Genomic DNA, 22861 nt, shown 5'->3' with positions numbered 1-22861 from the left:
TCATTTAATTCCCACAACAACACTTTGAGGTACTGACTATTATGGTCCCCATTTTATAGATGAGGTAATTGAGGTTTAAACTGATTAAGGAACTTTCTCCAAGTGTCACAGTTTGTTAGAGACTGACCCAAACAGTCTAACTCCAGAGCCTACAAAGTAATCCCCATGCAATACTGACTCTTTGTAAACCACAGGTGGTTTAGCTCAGGGTCATTTTTAATATTAAGTGTACAAATGTACCCAGAAAGCTAAGCAATTCCTAGATTTGAGTCTGGCATTAGAAATGACCACAGACTATGGATAAAAAATGTAAAGTAAATCTTGATACACTTGATTAGTCCCTTAGATGCAGTTCAGGGACTTACAAAAGAAAATGGTAGGTTTTAATAGGGTGCTAAACTGTGATGAAGGAGAATGGTAGCTTCCGGCTTAAAATAAGAAGATCGAGAAGAGTTTCCCTACAAAGCACAGGTACTTTTAGGAACAACCCACGTGTGATCAAGGGCGCAGATTCAGAGATACACCTTTCCTCATGCAACGTTTCTAATAGGACCAGGTAGCCCGCTGGATGCTGCTCAAGGGAATATCATCCACTGGGATTCTGTGAGGTTAGAGAGGGCTGACTGTCCTATAATCTGAGGCTTGCCCTCCCATCTAATGTAAAAATGACCCTTCCTCTACTTTTTAAATTAAAAACACTTAAGGTATTCATACTCAAAAGCAAAGTAAGACTAAGGCAAAACACTAGTTGTTTGAAGGGTTTTCAGGGGGATGAGGTGAAGAGTAAGATATTAAGGACACATGAAAAAATGCTCAATATCACTAATTATCAGAGAAATGTAAATCAAAACTATGATGAGGTATCACCTCACACCAGTCAGAATGGCCATCATTCCAAAGTCTATGAATGATGAATGCTGGAGAGGGTGTGGAGAAAAGGGAGCCCTCCTACACTGCTGGTGGGAATGTAGTTTAGTGTAGCCATTATGGAAAACAGTATGAAGATTCCTCAAAAAACAAAAAACAAACAAACAAAAAATAGACCTACCATATGATCCAGCAATCCCACTACTGGGTGTATATCCAGAGAGAACTCTAATTCGAAAAGATACACGCACCCCAATGTTTATAGCAGCATTATTTACAATAACCAAGACATGGAAACGACCTAAATGTCCATCAACAGGTAACTGGATAAAGAAGTTACACAATGGAATACTACTCTCCCATAACATATAATAAATAATAAAATAATGCCATTTGCAGCAACATGGATGGACCTGGAGATCATCATTCTAAATGAAGTAAGCCAGAAAGAGAAAGAAAAATATCATATGATATTACTCATATATGGAATCAAGAAAGAAAGAAAGAAAGAAAGAAAGAAAGAAAGAAAGAAAGAAAGAAAGAAAGAAAGAAAGAAAGAAAGAAAGAAAGAAAGGGAAAGAAAGAAAGAAAGATAGGAAAAGAAAGAAAGAAAGAAAGAAAGAAAGAAAGAAAGAAAGAAAGAAAGAAAGAAAGAAAGAAAGGACACTATGAACTCATCTATAAAACAGAAACAGACTTTCAGACATAGTAAACAATCTTATGGTTACCAGGGAAAGGGGGTAGGAAGGGATAAATTTGGGAATTTGAGATTTACAAATGTTAGCCACCATATATAAAAATAGATTTTTTAAAAGTTTCTTCTGTATAGCACAGGGAACTATGCTCAGTATCTTGTAATAACCTTTGATGAAAAAGAACATGAAAATGAATATATATATGTATATGCATGACTGGGACATTGTGCTGTACACCAGAAATTCACACATTGTAACTGACTGTACTTCAATAAAAAATTTTTAAAAATTAAAAAAAAAAAGATATTAAGGACAAACCAGAAATCTCCAATGATCTCCTCTCTTTCCAGAGACAACCATCATTGTAAGTAATGTAAATAAGTAAATAACTATTACAATTTTTAACTTTCACTACCTGAATATGTATCCAGAAATATTATATACATTTATTTCATATATTTTATAAAATTACAAATGACACCCACTGTACATAAAATGTACCTGAGTCGTTTTATTCTACTTAGGGTTTGGAAATCTAGGTTGAGTAATAAACAGGGGAACTTCACCATGGGTTTGAACTGGGCAAGTTGACTTATGCACGAATTTTTTTCAGTAGTAATACTACAGTAGTACACGGTCAGCGGTTTGTCGAATCGTTGGATGTGGAATTGCAGATATGGAACTGCAGATGTGGAGAACTGGCTATAAGTTAAACTTGAATTTTTTAACTGCATGGAGTGTAGGTGCCCATAGCCCCCCATGTGAGTCAAAGGTCAGTTGTAGATCTATTCTAGAACACTTATTTCAACCTCTGTATGTGGAATCTCACTTAATGAATATATCATAATTAGTATTTTGTTTGCTAGTGGATATTTGTATGGTTTCCAGTTTGTATGGTTTCTATTTCATATACTACTACCTCATAGAACGCTGCAGATGTCCCCTTGTATGAACGTGTAGAAATTTCTTTAGAAAATATCCTTAGAAATGACAGTGCTAGGTCATGAGGTATATGTATTTTCAATTTCAGTCTATTGATCCATACTGTTTCCTTAAGTAGCTGTATTGATTTAAACAATTTCCAGTAATTAAGCATTCTTGTTTCCCAATGGCCTCTTCAACATGTTGTATTGTAACTTTTTACCAATGTGATATATGACAATATGATATAATTTATGTTTTAATTTCCAGAATTATTAGTGAGGATAAACATATTTTACCATAATTATAGCCATATGTGTTTAAATCTTTTGCTCATTTTTCTACATTTGATATAATGGTTGTTGTTTTACTCACTTGTTGAAATTCATGATACTAATTTATACACATAAATATATAGATATGTGTGTGTTATTTATACCTATATCAAATATATTTTTGAATCAGTCTTCTTTTCCCTTTTAATGTTGTCTCTTGATTTTACAGTAGGTTCAAATTAAAATGTAGTCTATTTTATAAATTGTTTTCATTTTGATATATATACTTTGCCTGTGTCTCACTTAAACTCTCTTCCTATATATTGAGTAGCTCTGACTATTTCGCAGTATTACTACATATATACTGTAATACAGCCATTGGTAAAGAGGAACATCATTCTGAAAATTTCATATTGAAAAAAAATGTTTAAGCCACCCCCAAAAAAGCCTCTAAGTCAATCTCTGCAAACAGCTCAGATATGGGGTATACTTTGCTCCATCCTCAGAATTCATAAAGATGAGTAAGTGGGTTCTCAGGGGACTGATCTCCAATTTCCACTAACCTTGCTCCAACTGTAGAATTCAGTGCTGTAATTCTTAGTCTACTGTCATTGTCAAAAAGTTAAGCACAATTGTCATGTTATTATTTCATGTGAGTATGACATCACTTTTCTCTTTTTCTTTACTAGGGTGGGGTTGGGATTCACCAAAAACAATGAAAATAAAACAGTATTTAGGGAGCAAATAATACGGTTGCTAGCACCAAGGTTTCCACTAATGAGCTGTTTAACCCTGGGCAAATCAATTAACCTCTTTTAAAAGTCATCATCGTACCTTGCCCTGATGGAGTAACAAGCTTGCTCTAGGGAAAAAAAAACAAGGTCTTGAAAAATTTAGGCCCAAAGTAAGGTACTAATAACAATTCGTTTCATTAATCAGTACCTCTTACTGCCCATTCCTTTACCATAAGCTATAACCACCACATATGTACACAGTCATATATAAATGTTGTCGGGTTTCTCATTTTTCTCAATCTTCCATGAATGAAGAGTATAGAATTTATAACAGTCTGCTTATCATTCTAACCATCAGCATTTATTTCTACATAGTCTGTTTTGGCTTTCTAACTTCCTACTTCATTCTTTTTCACTGAATGCCATCAGTATTTCTTACATTTTTTTTCCCCTTTAGTAGCCCACACACATACCAACTGAAAATGAATCTAATTGCCTTTCTCTTTTTAAATTACTCCCAGCAACAAAAATATTAAATGCTCATTTTCTCTGGCCAACTGTGAATGTTTCAATGCATATAATTGGGAAAAGTTCCATTTGCCTAGATTTTTATTATTCATTCCCTTATGCTGACTGCTAAAGTATAAAAAAGGAGAATGTTTAAGCTAAAAGAAATGACCTATCAAAAGAAACCATTTGGTGACTTTCATTTAGAATCCTTAGGTATATCCAAAAGACAGCTTCCTAAAATGCTATGGGATAACATTACAAATAAACCAGATGAATTTCTTATGTCATAAATCACGTAACTCTGATTACCATGATGGGTTTATTGTTAACATTCATTCCCAGAGTGTTCATTTATCAATGCCCATCCTTCCCCAATTACAGGTAAGTTTTCATTGTAGGGAATTTGGGGGGGAAGTATTCTCTCTTTGACAAGCTGAAATATTTTATGTACTGTGTATTTTCATGGAATTCTGTGCACAGGGATCTAGGAAATACAAAACAACGACCAATGATATCAAATCACTTATAAGAAGCCAACTGAGTTTCTCAGTGAGTTAAGTGACTGACATATCCTGCATTGCTTTTGGGACCCATTACTGACTTAACAAGATAATTCACCAGAAGAGCATAAAAAGGACAGCATCTCTTTGGTCTGTCCTTATCACATCAACAATGATGCTAATTGCCAAATGATAGGTTTTGTCAAATGAGACAGTACTGAAAGTTGGACTTCACCTAAGCTGTAAGAAGAGAGATGCATGAGGGTTCTAGAACTGAAGGGCAAGGTATCAGGAAGACTGGATATCAGAAGAAAACATATTAAATCCTAATAATAATGATTTAGATCTAAATTTTCCTCTTCATACTAATATTTAATCAACTATAAGGGAAAAATTATTAGACATACAAGGACTCAGAAAACTTACTATTCAAAAACCCTCTCTGAAAGAATTTCATGAGAATATTTTAAAGCAAAATAACAAAGAAATCCGAAGAAGAAGAAGACAAAGACTGGGTTTAAAACATTAAATCAACACCTCAGGAATGAAAAGAAAAGTTACTTCAGAAGGTGAGCTGTACAACACACCAGTAAATATTATCTCAATTTAGAATGGAAAGACATAGACTATATAGAATAAAATATAGTATGGTTAAGATGCTAGATATTCCTGTAAATTTACATAAATCACATTTTTCCTTAATAGAAACAGGTCAGTGGCAAAGAAATATTTATCTATCACTTTAAATCCTTCACACTACTGATTCTATATCTAATAATATTTACATGACCATAATTTAATAAATATTAATTCTTGGCCTCAATTTTAGTTTCAAAATATAGCCAAGTTTGGAAGACTAAATTGTGTGTATATTATAAATGTAAATTGCCTAAAATAATAATATGGCATGTCAAGTTTACAAGATACTAACAGGAAGAGAGGTGGAGGGAAACAGAGAACAGGCATTTTCTCATCATAAACAGTAGTAAGTAAGGTGATATAATCTTGAGTCATCAAAATTATTATTACATTAGAATATAATGTTCTGCTCCTAAGAATAACCATAACATTCATTTTACATATGTTCACAATGATAACTAGTAGAAGAAAGGATGTAAAAATGGATCTGATGGAAGTAATTTGGGAAAGGTGTTAAGAGTGAGAAAAATGTATCATATGGTATGTTTGAGAGGCTTTAACTAATTTCATAAATCAAGAAATAATACGTACAAGTGGTTCATTTAGAATGTGGAAGTAGCAAGCCTCACCAGAGGTGTCACAAACAAATAATGAGGTAAGACAACTGAAGAAAGAAGCAACGGGATTTGTTTCTTAGCACCAGTTAGTACTGGTTTACTTTCCTTCATCTCGTTTACAATTACTTCTATAATTAACAAAGTAGACAGAGAAAAAAGATTATGTATTTCCTATGTTTTAACAAACTCTAGTCTATGCAGAAGTGTTCATCTCTAGTGCTGTTCAACAAAATTTCTTCAGCATTCTATGGCTGTCCAATACCATCACCACTAGCCAGATGTGGCTACTGAGGACTTGAAATGTGGCTAGTGTTACCAAGGAGCAAAATATGTAACTCATGAATTTTAGTTAATTAAACTTAATGACTACATGTGCCTCATGGCTATCATATTGGTCAATGCAACTCAAGTAAGTAGCTCCCAAAACTTTTGCCATCAAACAAAGTTTCTTAATTATTTTCTCCCAGAGCACCCTCACCCATGCTTTGAAGACGCCAACCACCCTTCAGTGAAAACCTGTTTACCACTCTTACTCAAAACATAACTGCTAATTAGAGCACTGATAAGCCTGAAACTCTGCCACTTCACCAAGGCTAACCCAAACCAAAGCAACTTGACACTTTGGTGTGGAGACGTTTATTCTTAATTCAGATACAGCTCTCACATTAGTCTTTTTGAAATAGTAAAGTGCTTCACAGATCCTCTGTTAGCGTTATGAACCCCAAAGGGTCTGTCAATTTCTGCTAAAACTTAATGTTCTAAAATCTTGTGACTCTCTTACTTTTCAGGTCTCTGATAAGACTATGAAGGATGTTGAATCTCAAATAGACTTTCACATCATCTGCCCAACTGTAAAATCCTCTATATCTCACTGGAGAGCTCAAATATTCTTTGACTGGTGTCCCAGAAATCAATGAAGTACACTAATGCACTGGGACTTGATCCTGCTTGAAGCTTGCTGGTCACTAACAGGTCCTAAAAGCTGAAAGCAACAAGCAATTAAGAAGCTGGGGGCAGCATAGTTACCCCCTGACCTAATCGCAGATCCATCCCAAAGAACCATTCTCCACGTCCAGTTCTACCACAAAGTGGGAAAAAAAAATCTCTATACTTTCTTCTCTTATAGCTGTCATTTAGGGAAAAAAGCATTCTTTGCAGTGAAATTTTGGCACTCTTCCATTTCAATTCTGCTATACCCAGGCATCAGGAGGTCGTTCAGAAAAACTAATAACCAGAATTCAGAGCAAATAAAAGTAACAGACTCACATAGCTTTCCAGTCACCCATTATAGCTGGCTTCAACAGGCCAAGGATTCAGGGGCTAGATTTCAAGCAGACTACATCATTTTACGGTCAATATTATTAACCATCACTGTATAATGCAAAAGTTAAAGGCACTGCCTTGCCTCCTGTTCTAGTGTTTATACACTGATGGAGTCGGGGATTGTAGAAATGCTCCTATTTCAAGCAAGGTCTATGGGGTAAGCGCCTTCTAAGAGCAGGTTTACATTAGAGGAGAATAGGACACTTGATAAACACTCATACCTAGTTAGTGGTAGTGGTAGCTTGCAGCTGTAGAAAGAGTAGGTACATCCACCAAGGAATTATTTTGAATAATGGATTTTTACTTGAAGAAGATTTGGGATTTTAAACAATGTTTTTGACGTCAAGTCACAAGGGAGAAAAGAATACACATTAATCTGAACACTAATGACACACCATGTCCTTGCCATTCACCAATACAGGATAGTTGAGATCTTATCAACTCATTCTTGGGGGTCAGATCTAGCAAGGTCTACATTCACTGGTCTTAAGGAGAAAATGGCAAACATTACTCCATATTTACTAACATTTATTTAGCACCTAAATGCTGAACTGTAAGAAAAATGAGGGGGAATGGCACTACCATTTCTCTATTATGACATTTGTGTTATTTCAATTTTATAGTAATTATTTTCTTATATCCTTATCACTCTAACAGACAAGCAGATGTTCAAAAATAGGAATTGTGTCTTCAAATATTTTACATTACTAGCACTTAGTTCAGTATGTGGCATCAAGTAAATTCTTCTAAATTTGTTTGAGAAGTTGTTAAAAGAATTGAGGGAACCCTACTGCACTGCTGGCGAGAATGCAGTTCGGTGTAGTCATTATGGGAAAAGGTATGGAGATTACTGAAAAAACTAAAAATGGATTTACCACATGATCCAGCAATCCCACTCCTGGGCATATATCCAGAGGGAACATGAATTCAAAAAGATACATGAACCCCAATATTCATAGCAGCACTATATACAAGAGCCAAGACATGGAAACGACCTAAATGTCCAACAACAGATGACTGGATAAAGGAATTGTGAGGGACAGAGGCCAAGATGGCGGAGTAGTAGGACGCTCGTGGCTCACCCTCTCCCACAGACACACCAAGACTCACATCCACGGACCCACTCAGCCAACCAGAGCACCTGTGGAACTCCAACAGAACACTGTCCTCTTCAAAAGACAAAGAGGCCAAAAATCTGGTAGGAGAAAGGAAAATAAGGAAGATGAAAAGGCAAAACAATGCGGGACGGGTCCTGTGGGGAGGGAGCAGCAAAGGAGGACCAGCGCTGGGCCTCCCCTCTCTGACGGAGTGGCCAGTGCGAAAGAGGGGGAGCCTCTGAGCCCTTGACGGATAGAACTAAGTTAAAAGGGCACAGAGGGTCCCTGCGACACCCAGCCCGAGACCCCAGCCGGGAGCTGGGGTCCGGGACAGGCTGCTCGAGCCGGGCGGAAGACGGGAACGGCTGCACTGAGGCAGCCCCGGGGGACTGCAGGGGGCTACATACACAACGTGGATGAGCGGGTGCACAGGGCAGAACAACCTGGGCCCTCCATGAAACAACACGGCTGATGTGCCCTGCGGAGAAGGCTGCATACCTCCATCTCTGAAAACCCAACGAAGGTTTTCCACCAGGAGCGGCGGGGATCAGGCACAGCGGCCATATCCTGCGACGCTTGGCACCCAGGCCGGGGCGGGGGGAAACCTGAATCCGCGCCTGGGGGCTCGGCAGCCTCAAAGGCCAGACAGTTTGCAGCCCGAGTCAGATAGGATCCTTCCGCCCGGGTGCCTCGCAAAGTCTGCGCCGCCAGAACAAGGAGCTGAGTTCGGGGCACAGAGCAGGGGCGGGGCTGTTCCGCAGTCTTCCCGGACCCGCCTGCGGAGCGACCGGCGCCGGGAGATGGCGGGTTGCCCCCCGCCTTTCTGGCAGGAACGCTGTGCTGGGAGGGGGCACGATCTGCTCGCCAACAAGCACTGGGAGCAGCACAGACGAGGGCGCCAACGGAGGGCCTCTGGAAACAGCAAGCCGAGCTCGCGAAACAGGGCAAAGACAGACTTCTCATTAAGAGCACATAGTCTCCAGGAGAACACCCCCCCCCAACCTTTTTTTTAATCTTTTTTCACCTGTTGTATTTTCTATTACCTTTTTAATTTTTACTTTTAAACAATTATATATCCTCCCAGTTTTAATCCCTTTTAAATTTTTCTTTTAAAATAATATTATTTTAAAAAATTCACATCATGTCATTTTCATCTCTCTTGGTTTTGATATCCCGTTATTGATTATACACAGGTTTCAAATATATTTTTTCCTCTTTTCTCTTACTTTAAACCTTTTTAAGAGATGTCTCAACCCGATTGCTATTCTGCTTCAACTTACTCTTCAATAATTCATTATACATTGTTTTCAAACCTTTTTTCCTCCCCTTTTTCAAAGTTCTCTCTTTATATCTTTTTTTACCTGTTCTATTTTTTATTACCTTTTTAATTTCTACTTTCTAAACAATTGTGTATGCTTTTAGCTTTAATTCCTTTTTAAATTTTTCTTTTAAAGTAGTTACATTATTTTTTAAAAAATCCACCTGATTTCATTTTCATTTCTTTTGGTCTTTTGGTTTTGATCTCCTGTTATTGATTATAAATAGGTTTCAAATATCATTTTTGGATCTTTTTTCCTTTTTTTTTTTTAAGGGTTTTTTAAAAAGACGTCTCAACTCGAATGCTAGTCTGATTCAAATTGCACTTCTATAATTGATTATGCACTGTTTTCAAACCTTTTTTTCTCCCTTCTTTTAAAATTCTTTCTCTCTCTTTCCTTTTTTTTATTTTTTAAGTTTTAGTCCTACATAGGCATTAGATAAATAAACTCCTTTAAGGACCACAATAGATAACAGATACTCCATAAGCCACAGTGCCAGAGAGATATGAGCAAGAAGAAGCAGCAGAGAAACCATTCCCAATTAAAAGAACAAGAGAAATCCCCTGAAAGATCGATCAATGAAACAGACATCAATAGCCTACTAGATCAAGATTTCAAAAAAGAGTGATCAAACTATTGAAAGAACTAAAAGAGATAGTGTTTAGAGATATAAAATATATCAAAAATGAAATCAAAGCTATAAAGAAGAGCCAAGTAGAATTGGTAAACTCATTGGCTGAGATGAGAACAGATCTAAAGGCTGTGCAAAGCTGACTAGATAATGCAGAGGAACGAATTAGTGACCTAGAAGATAGGACAACAGAAAGCACCCAATCAGAACAACTGCAAGATAAACAAATAAAAACAAATGAAAGCAACATAAGGGACCTATGGGATAATATAAAGCGTGCCAATCTTCGCATTATAGGGGTCCCAGAAGGGGAAGAAAGATCAAAGGGGATTGAAAAGGTTTTTGAAGAAATCATGATTGAAAACTTCCCAAACTTAAAGGAGAAATCAGATAGCCAAATACAGGAACTTCAAAGGGTCCCAAAAAGGAAGAACCCAAACAGACCCACACCAAAATATATCATAATCAAGACGGCCAGAGTCAAGGATAAAGAAATGATTCTAAAGGCAGCAAGAGAAAAGCAAAGAGTGAGTTACACGGGAACCCCCATAAGGCTCTCAGCTGATTTCTCTACACAAACACTACAGGCCAGAAGGAAGTGGCAAGATATATTCAAAGTCCTGAATGAAAAAAAGATGCAGCCTAGGATACTTTATCCAACAAGGCTATCCTTTAGGATAGAAGGAAAGATAAAGAATTTCACAGACAAGCAAAAACTAAAAGAGTTTAGCAACATTAAACCCATGCTAAAAGAAATATTGAAAGGTCTACTCTAAATAGAAAAGCAGCAGGATGCTGCAGAAATGAGAAACTCATAACTGGAAAGGTGATAACTCATGAATTAAATAAAATAAACATGAAATTGTAAAAGAAGAAATCTAAATCATTAACAGTGGGAGAGGGAAACAAGAAAATATAGAGTTGTTTTTTTTTCTTTCTTTTTTCAATTTTTTGTTCTCAGTAGGATAGGTTTTAGATCACGTTACTATCAGTTTAATAAAAACAGTTATAGTAACGGGCTAATAGATTTATGAAAAAGGGTAACCATAAGCCAAAAACTTACAAGGGAGTCACTAAAACTAAATAAAATTCATGATAATACAAAGGAAAATTACCAAACTCAAAAGGAAGAAGAAAGGAACAAAGAAGAAATACCAAATCAACTGCAAAGAGAAGTTCAAAATGGCAATAAACACAGATCTATCATTAATTACTGTAAATGTTAATGGACTAAATGCTCCAGTCAAAAGACACAGAGTGGCAGACTGGATAATAAAGCAAGAACCTTCAATATGCTGCATACAAGAGACCCACTTTAGGGAGAAGGACACGTATAGATTGAGAGTGAAAGGATGGAAAAGGATATTCCATGCAAATGGAAAAGCCAAAAAAGCAGGTGTTGCAGTACTGATTTCAAACAAAGGCCATAAATAAAGCTAAAGAAGGACATTTTATAATGATTAAAGGAGTGATACAAGATGAGGCTATTACACTCGTTAATATATATGCACCCAATATAGGAGCACGTAAGTACATAGAACAATTACTAACAGAGATAAAGGGGGACATTGATGGGAATACAATCATAGTTGGAGATTTTAACACTACATTAACATCACTAGCCAGATCTTCCAGACAGAAAATAAATAAGGCAACAGAGAAATTAAATAATACAATAGAAAAATTAGATTTGGTGGATATTTTCAGAGCATTACACCCCCCAAAAAAATAGATACACATATTTTTCAAGTGCACATGGAACATTTTCCAGGATCGATCATGTACTTGGGCACAAAAGAAACCTCAACAATTTTAAGAAGATAGAAATTATCTCAAGCATCTTTACTGACCACAATGCCATGAAACTGGAAATCAACAACAGAGAAACAAAGGAGAAAAAAAGGAAAGCATGGAGATTAAACAATATGTTATTAAAAAAAACAATGGGTCAATGAGGAAATCAAAGCTGAAATTAAAAAATACCTTGAGACAAATGAGAATGAAAGCACAACCACACAAAATTTATGGGACACAGCAAAGGCAGTGCTAAGAGGGAAGTTTACAGCAATACAGGCCTTCCTCAAAAAAGAACAATCTCAAATAAACAATTTAACCCACCAGCTGAATGAACTAGAAAAAGAACAAAAAACCCCAAAAGGCAGCAGAAGGAAGGAAATTATAAAGATTAGGGAGGAAATAAATAAAATACAGATTAACAAGACCATAGAAAAAATCAACCAAACCAAAAGCTGTTTTTTTTTTGAAAAAGTAAATAAAATCGACAAACCTCTGGCCAAACTCACAAAGAAGAAAAAAGAGAGAGCACAAGTTAGCAAAATAAGAAAGGAAAATGGAGAAATTACAACAAATAAAATAGAAATACAGAATATCATAAGAGAATATTATGAAAAACTATATGGAACCAAACTGGATAACCTAGAGGAGATGGACAAGTTTCTGGAAACATACTGTCCACCAAGACTGAATCAAGAAGAAACTGACCAATTGAACAAACCAATCACTAGAAATGAAATCAAAATAGCAATAAGAAAACCTCCCTACAAATAAAAGTCCAGGACTGGACGGCTTCACTGGGGAATTCTACCAAACATACAAAGAAGAACTCATACCAGTCCTTCTCAAACTCTTTCAGAAGATTGAAAAGGAGGGAATACTCCCAAACTCATTCTATGAAGCCACCATCACCCTGATACCAAAACCAGGCAAAGACACTACCAAAAAAGAAAATTATAGGCCAATATCACTGATGAACATAGACGCCAAAATCCTCACCAAAATATTAGCAAATACAATCCAACAACACATAAAAAAGATTGTACATCATGACCAAGTGGGGTTCATCCCAGGGACACAAGAGTGGTTCAACATATGCAAATCAATCAATGTAATACATCAACAAGAGAAAGGACAAAAACCACATGATCATCTCAATCGATGCAGAAAAAGCATTTGATAAAATTCAACACCCATTTATGATAAAAACTCTTGCCAAAGTAGGTATAGAGGGAACATATCTCAACATAATAAAAGCTATATATGACAAACCTACAGCCAGCATAGTACTCAATCGTGAAAAACTCAAAAGCTTCCTATTAAAATCTGGGACAAGACAAGGATGCCAACTCTCACCACTCCTATTCAACATAGTCTTGGACGTCCTAGCCACAGCAATCAGGCAAGAGAGAGACATAAAAGGGATCCAAATTGGAAAAGAAGTGGTAAAAGTGTCACTATATGCCGATGACATGTTACTTTATATAGAAAACCCTAAAAGGTCCACACAAAAACTACTAGAGCTGATCAAAGAATTCAGCAAGGTAGCAGGTTACAAGATTAACGTTCAAAAATCAGTGGCATTTCTTTACACAAATGATGAATCAACAGAAAAAGAAAGTAAAGAAACAATCTCCTTTAAAATAGCACCCAAAGTAATAAAACACCTAGGAATAAATCTAACCAAGGAGGTGAAAGAATTATACACAGAAAACTATAAACCATTGATGAAGGAAATTAAAGACGACTTTAAAAAATGGAAAGATATCCCATGCTCTTGGATTGGAAGAATCAATATTGTTAAAATGGTCACACTGCTCAAGGCAATCTATAGATTTAACGCAATCCGTATCAAATTACCCAGGACATATTTCACAGAACTAGAACAAATCATAATAAAACTTATATGGAACCATCAAAGACCTAGAAGTGCCAAACCATTACTGAAGAAAAAGAAAGAGGCTGGAGGAATAACTCTCCCAATCTTCAGACAATACTGTAGAGCTACAGTCATCAAGACAGCATGGTATTGGTACAAAAACAGACATATAGACCAATGGAACAGAATAGAGAGCCCAGAAATGAACCCACAAACTTTTGGTCAACTAAGCTTCGCCAAAGAGGCAAGAATATACAATGGAATAAAGACAGTCCCTTCAGAAAACGGTGTTGGGAAAACTGGACAGCAGCATGTAAAGCAATGAAGCTAGAACACTCCCTTACACCATATACAAAAATCAACTCAAAATGGATCAAAGACTTAAACATAAGACAATATACAATAAACCTCCTAGAGGAAAATATAGGCAAAACATTATCTGACATACATCTCAAAAATTTTCTCCTAGAAGAAATAAAAGCAAGAATAAACAAATGGGACCTAATGAAACGTACAAGCTCCTGCACAGCAAAGACAACCTACGGAATGGGAGAAAATTTTTGCAAAGGAAACCAACAAAAGCCTGATCTCCAGAATATATAAGCAGCTCATATGACTTAATAAGAAAAAAATAAACAAACCAATCCAAAAATAGGCAGAAGACCTAAACAAGCAATTCTCCAAGGAAGATATACAAATGATCAATAGGCACATGAAAAAATGCTCAATATCACTAATTATCAGAGAAATGCGAATCAAAACTACAGTGAGGTATCACCTCACACCAGTCAGAATGGCCATCATTCAAAAATCTACAAATGACAAATGCTGGAGAGGCTGTGGAGAAAGGGGAACCCTCCTACACTGCTGGTGGGAATGCAGTTTGGTGCAGCCACTATGGAAAACAGTGTGGAGATTCCTCAAAAGACTAGGAATAGACTTACCGTATGACCCAAGAATCCCGCTCCTTGGCATATATCCAGAAGAGACCCTACTTCAAAAAGACACCTGCACCCCAATGTTCATAGCAGCACTATTTACAACAGCCAAGACATGGAAACAGCCTAAATGTCCATCAACAGATGACTGGATAAAGAAGTTGTGGTATATTTACATAATGGAATAACTATTCAACCATAAAAACTGACAACATAACGCCATTTGCAGCAACATGGATGCTCCTGGAGAATGTCATTCTAAGTGAAGTAAGCCAGAAAGAGAAAGAAAAATACCATATGAGATCGCTCATATGTGGAATCTAAAAAAAAAAAAACTCAACAAGAAAACAAATACAAAACAGAAATAGACTCATAGACATAGAATACAAACTTGTGGTTGCCAAGGGGGCGGGGGGTGGGAAGAGAGAGACTGGGTTTTCATAATTGTAGAATAGATAAACAAAATTATACTGTATAGCACAGGGAAATATATACAAGATCTTATGGTAGCTCACAGAGAAATAAATGTGACAATGAATATATATATGTTCATGTATAATTGAAAAATTTGCTCTACACTGGAATTTGACACAACATTGTAAAATGATTATAAATCAATAAAAAATGATAAAATAAGGAACAAGGCAAGGATGCCCACTCTCACCACTTTTATTTAACGTAGTGCTGGAAGTCAAGCCACAGTAATTATAAAAGAAATAAAAGACATCTAAGTTGGAAGAGAAGAAAAATAAACTGTCACTATTTGCAGATGACATGATACTATATATAGAAAATCTTAAAGTCTCCACCAAGAAACTATTAGAACTAATGAATGAATTGCACAGCAAAGGAAACCAATGACCAAATGAAAAGATAACCTACTGAATGGGAGAAATTATTTGCAAATATTATGGCCAATATGAGATTAACACCCAACATATATAAACAGCTCATACAACTCAACATCAAAAAAGCGAACAACCCAATAAAAAATGGCCTGAAGAGCTGAAAGGACATTTTTCCAAAGAGGAAATACAGATGGCCAACAGGCGTGCTCAACATCCTTAACTATCAGGAAAAAACAAAGCCACAATGAAGTATCACCTCACATGTGTCAGAATGGCTATCATCAAAAAGACCACAAATAACAAATGTTGGCAAGGATGTGGAGAAAAGGGAACCCTCAGTATTCTGGTAGTAGGAATGTAAATTGGTGCAGCCACTGTGGAAAACAGTATGGAGGTTTCTCAAAACAACTAAAAATAGAACTACCATTTATTCCACTCTTGGGTATACATCCAAAAACAAAAACATTAATTTAAAAAAGATACATGCACCCCAATTTTTATAGCAGCATTATTTACAACTGCCAAAGTAAGGAAGCAACCTAAGTGTCTATCAACAGACGAATGGATGAAGAACGTGTGGTACACACACATACACACACATGATGGAATACTACTTAATCATAAAAATGGATAAAATTTTGCTGTTGGTAGCAACATGGATGGACTTGGAGGGCATCATGCTAAGTGAAATAAATCAGACAGAGAAAGACAAACACTGTATGATATCGCTGATACATGGAATCCCAAAAATATAACAAAGTAGTGAATATAACAAAAAAGAAGCAGACTCACAGATATAGAGAACAAACTAGTTGTTACCAGTGGGAAGGGGGGAGGGACAGTATAGAGGTGGAGGTGTGGGAGGCACAAACTATTGGCTCAGAGATGTATTGTACAATATGGGGGATATAGCCAATATTTTGTCATAACTGTCAATTGAAAGTGCCTTTAGAATTGTATAAAAAATAAAAAACACAAAAAATAAACCTGTGTATCTAATCATGTAACTTCATTAATTAAAAAAATGATTTCAATGAAGTTGTAAGAAATAAATTAATACACAGAAATCTGTTGCTTTTCTATACACTAATAATGAATTATCAGAAAGAGAAGGGAAGAAAAAAATCTCATTAAAGTAGCACTGTAAAGAATAAAATACTTAAGAATAAACCAACCACTGAAGTAAAAGACCTGAAGAAAACTGAAGATGAGACAGAGAAATGGAATAATATCCTGTGCTCATGGATTGGAAGAATTAATATAGTTAAAATATCCACACTATCCAAAGCAATCTACAGATTTAATTCAATTCCTATCAAAATACCCATTATACTTTTCACAGAACTGAAACAAATAATCCTAATATTTATGTGGAGTCACAAAAGACCCCAAATTGCCAAAGCAATCTTGAGAAAGAAGAACAAAGCTCAGAGTATCACCCTCCCTGATTTCAGACTACACTACAAATCTACAGTTAACAGAACAGTATTGCACTGGCACAAAAACAGACACATAGATAAATGGAACAGAACAAGGACCCAAGAAATAAACCTGCACATTTATGGTCAATTATTCTATGACAATGGAGGCAAGAATATACTATAGAGAAAAGACAGTCAGTTCAGTCAGTCGTGCTAGGAAAACTGGGCAGCATTTACACAGCAATGGAAAGCATAAACAGAATGAAAAGAAAATCTACAAAATGGAAGAAAATATTTGCAAGTGATATGATTGATATGGCATATATATAACACGCTCATACAACTCAATAGCAAAAAACCAAACAGCTCAATTTAAAATGGGCCGAAAAGCTAAATAGACATTTTTCCAAAGAACACAAACGGATGGCCAACAAGCATAAGAAAAGATGCTCAACTTAACTAATTATCAGAGAAATACAAATCAAACCCACAATGAGTTATCACTTGTCATATGAGTTATCATATGTCAGAATGGCTATCATCAAAAAGGCCACAAGTAACAAATGTCGGCAAGGATGTGGATAAAAGCAAACTCTGATTCACTGTTGGTAGGAAGGTAAATCGGTGCAGCCACCATGGAAAACAGTACGGAGGAGATCCTTCAAAAAACTAAAAGAGAACTACCATGTGATGGAGCCATTTTTCTCCTGGATATATATCCAAAGAAAACAGAAACATTCATTTGAAAGATACATACACCCCAACGTTTATAGCAGCGTTATTTAGAAGAGCCATGACATGGACGCAACAAAAATATCCATCAACAGATGAACTGATAAAGAAAGTGTGAGATATTTACATGTATGTGTGTCTTATACACACACACACACATACATATACACATACATACATACAATGGAATACTAATCTGCCATAAGAAGGAAATATTTCAACTTGTAACATAAATGGACGTGTATGATATTACGCTTAATGAAATAAGTCAAATATAGAAAGGCAAATACTGTATGTTACCATTTTATGTGGAAACCGAAAGAGAAAACAAAGTCATAAACATAACAAAACAGAAACAGACTCACAGATATAGAGAACAAACTAGTGGTTAGAGGAGAAGGAAGGTGAGATGGGCAGATAGGGTTGAGGATTAAGAGGTATAAACTACTATGTATAAAATAAATAAGCTACAAGGATATATTGTACAACACAGGGAATATAGCTAATATCTTATAAAATCTCAAATGGAGTATAATCTATAAAAATACTGAATCACTATATGGTCTACTTCTAGCTAACACTATAAATCAAATATACTTGAATTAAAAAGACTAACAGTAAATATTGAGAATCAAATCAAGTTCTGATTTCTGTCTAATGAATATGGTTATGTTAGTATTTTTAACTTAATTTTTTATTATTTTGTTTTCATGACTTAAACAAGACATTATAAGATAGTATATAATAAAAAATCTGATTTTCACCCAATAACCATCTCTATCTCAGGTAATCTCTTTCCTTAGTATTTTAAGAATTCTTTCAGGGTTTCTGTGTTCAAACATAAGCCGATAAAAACACATTTAAAAAAGTTCCCCCTTATAAAAAGGAAACAGAGACTACATCCCATTCTGCATTTTTTTCATTTAAAAACTTTTTTTCAGAAATCTTTTCACATCAGTACTTGTATGACTGCTTCATTATTTTTCTTGCCACATAGTATTCTATTATATATGCAAGTGTATTAATTATTTAACCAGCCCTTACCAGTGAACACCTGGGATATTTTCAACATTTTCCAATCACAGTCAGGATGATTAATAATCAGAAATGCATCTTACATTCTTATACACAGAGGTATAAATGTGGGATAAACTTCTAGGCATCAATATAGGGAGTATAAAGCGTTGAAAAAGGGTAATAATTAGGACAGTTCTCAAATTTCTACACAGCAGCCATCAATGACGGAAGACAGTGGTAATTGTCTCCCACAATAATTACACCCACACGGTATGTTGTTCAAGTAGAGCAGCACCATGAAGAAAACATCACGTATATGTAACCTTGAATCATTTGTGGAACGACCATTTGAAAACTACATCCAATCAACGACTCAGATAAAAAGAATTAAAAGTTTTAATGGTGAAATTTGAATAATTTAAAATACGAAAGCAATAGAAATACTAAGTATTATATAAATTGCAGTTTACTCAGCAAAGTATAAATACTTACTATGTAAAAATCATAATAAAACTAATAAAATAAGATGAAAGAATGAAGCGGGGAGCTATTTGGGAACTCTAATATTTACATTTGCATAGTAAGAAATCATCCTTTAGATAATCCTTTAGAATTACCCGAAGTGCAGGAGTGAAAAAATGGGGGTTCTAATTTCAAAGTTGCCCTCACAGTCTCTTTTAGTTATAACAATCTTTTAGAAAATAAAAATCTCGTGGTAAAATACTTCTTGGAATTAGAGTAATTCTTTGAGTTCTCTTAGTTATAATATTTAAACTAAGTAAAAATAATAATGTAATGATTTTATTATGAATTAGATATTAGATTATAATATAATCAAGTTACAATCCAGTAATGTTTTTAAAAATCTTTATATATCTACCTATCTTTCTAGTTATATTATGCACATATACAAACAAGATGATGTCTGTCATTAAGGTCTCATAAAAAATGGTAAGTTATGAATGCTGGCATGTAGTTGTTTTATTCTTACACTTTGTAAGAATATTCCGGTATACTTTGAGTTGCTTAATATCTTTATAAAAGTCAAGTATTTTTTAAAGTATGATTCTAAAACAAAATTCATTAACTATAGTTTTAAATAATATAGAAAGTACATTAACTGTGGCCTCTTCAATAATTTTCTTATTAAAAACAAATGAACTCCCCAATAATTAGGAAATTATTAACTAAATGAAGCACTATCAAGCAAATTGATTGCTATGCAAAACTTACATGGTAATTCTGAAGCCTGTGGGCCAGCAAGGAACAATGTTAATTATTTGAAGTTACATGAAAAAAAAAAAAAACTCAGAAAAATATAGGTACACTATGAATCCAACTATTTAAAATATATTAATAGATGACAGATAACGAATTAAAAATTGTTTCGAAATATTTCAAAATGGTGGTGGTGCTGTGAGTGACTATGTTCTCTTTCTAATGCTTTTGTAATTTTGCTGGTAGTTTTTTTGGTTTTGATTAGTATTTTTTAATAATACAAAAGAGTTTATATTAATACTCAAATGTCCAAACTTAACCCACAGTCATTTATGGCTTTCACAGAATTGATGGTACGAATTAATATAATTGCTTCTTCTTATAAAACAGTTGCTTCTTATATAACAGTTTTGATATAAATGAATCCAAAAAGCTTCTCTCAAACCATTTAGACTAGGTCAAGTGTTTGCTTAAAGGAATCCACAACCAATGTTCTATTTTTAATTTTTTGTTTAACTTATGAACATATCTTAGAGAGTGATAAGAACACATTAAAAATCATTACCCAGATTTTTCTCTTAACTTAAGATAATATGGACATCACTGGAAATGTGAGAACATATGCTTTTGATTTGGGATAGTTTCTAATTTTGGACTTCATATTTTTAATACCCTGAGATTTGAGCAAGAATTTAATTCAAATGAATCCTTCATTCAAGATATTGAAAAGGCATAGCTAATTTTAAATGACTGTATTTTCACAGATGATAATCAAGACGAATGAGAGGTTTTTTGCAGATTATACTCAAGAGGAAAGAGAGAATTAGAATTTCTACCACCTGCACAATGCATGGCTGGGTAGCATGTCATTATCTACCCAGCCTTGAGTCTGGAATTCTGTTTTGTTAAAGTTGAATACAACCTATTATTTTCCATAAAACAATGAAGCTGTTAGCTAGACACTATACTTGGTTTTCTTGGTATTGTTTAATCTCTTGTATGTGGGTTCTCTTTCACAAACTGAGTAATTCTTCTAACAGTGCCACATGAACAATGGAACTTACTGACTGCTCTTCCATTGCTGGTTGACCAACCAAAGGTTGCTGAGACACACTCTGCCCTCTGTGGCCCCTACAAGGAAATGTGTTAATATCTTTCGTTATTTTTCAGGTCTTCCTGTGAGTGGCTTGATACCCATACAGACTATCGGATTATAATTTGTGAGATGTGAGAATTAAAATGGGACTGCTATGCACCCATTATATTTACCTGTAGAGGGACACAAAGGAAGAAGGTAAGACACTTGTGGTCAATAGTGTTCTCAACACTAGCACATCCTTGTTGATGTCTCTAGTGGGTCCTCTTTTCCAAGAACCCAGGCAGAAGTAAGAAATGGAGCTGCATCAGATGTCTTTCTTTAGTGGAGTGCCCTCAGGCCATATTCCTATAGAATTTAGCAAACCAAAAATAGCATTTTTCAACAAGCCGTTTGTGTCCCACTCTCCTGCTTCACAAAGATAGCATTAATAAATCACACTAGCACAGGAAGAGGGAGGAATGGGAGCAGGGAATGGGTGTGAAATCTTACACCCTGTATCTAAAATAAACCTTTTTTAGTGTTTGTTCTATTCAAGACATTATTTTATTTAAAAAAATTAGAAAGCATAGGGGTGGTAGATAAGAACTTTTCATACCATGGCTATCTTTTTCACATCAAAAAGAACGGAATTCCTGTTACAGCAGGTTACACAGAATGAGGCACGGGAATGCATCCAAGACTATCTTTTGTAAAAGGGAGAAGGATGCTTGTGGTAAGGCTTTCATTTTATGATTATTTTCCAGAATATTTATTAAAACAGGAAACCCTGGCTTTTTGTTTACCTGTCACTAAGAAGTCAAGCTCACCTGGACTTCTGACCTACAGAACTAAGTGATCATAAATGCACATTATTTTAAGCTGCTGAGTTCGCAGTAATTCATTACACAGCGCTAGAAAACAAATACACGTAAATAACAGCCTTCTCCCCTCCTAGAAGCATCTTGAGGGGAGAAACTTTTATTTCAAGCTCTATCCTCAGCACCTAGCAGAGTGCCTGGTATACGTATACAGAAGATGCTCAATAAAGACTTGCTGAATATACAGGCAATGGCAAGATGTTCCTAAATGCTGCAAAGTAATTCTGTAATTAATTTCTAGAAGCAAAAGAGAACACTTACTAAACTGGCCTTGGCTGCAGTATCTGAATAGTCAAGGTAGATTTTGAAAGATAGTTTGGTCTAAGAACAGAAAGCGGTTAGATCAGAATCAAAGTAACATGAAACCCAATTAATCAGGACTTCACACACACACACAGACTCTCTCTCTCTCTCTCTCTCTCTCTCTCTCTCTCTCTCTCTCTCTCTCTCTCTCTCTCTCTCTCTCTCTCTCTCTCTCTCTTTGCAATCTGAGCAGAAAGAGAAAGACATAAAGACATACCTGGTTTGAATCAATTCCAAAAGTCAACCAAAAACTGTCACAACTTTAAGGGTAAGTCAGGGAGCAAAGTGCAATAGTTGAAAATCCTTTGATTCAAAGCCTAGACACTTGTTTTCTACTCTGAACTCTGTCATTAGTGAAGTGAGTAGACTTAGGTAAATAACAAATAATAATTCTGAGACCTGAAGATTTTCATCTTAAAAAAATGAGGGAGGTCACAAAGACCCTTGGCAACCAAAACAGCATGTTTCTCCAGCCTACAGCCTGCTCATATAGAGTGTTATCCCTAGAAGGGCTAAGCTGACTTGCTCTGTTTGGCCAGGGCAAGGTGCTTGCAAGTCCTTTGTTTTGAAATTGTGGTCCTTACCCCATTGGATTGGCCACACTTGGGAACTTGTTAAAAACGCAGA

The sequence above is a fragment of the Camelus ferus genome, chromosome 3, assembly GCF_009834535.1.
Source record: "Camelus ferus isolate YT-003-E chromosome 3, BCGSAC_Cfer_1.0, whole genome shotgun sequence".
NCBI lineage: Eukaryota > Metazoa > Chordata > Mammalia > Artiodactyla > Camelidae > Camelus > Camelus ferus.
The sequence above is the reverse complement of the archived record's forward strand: the minus strand, read 5'-3'. Positions refer to the sequence as shown.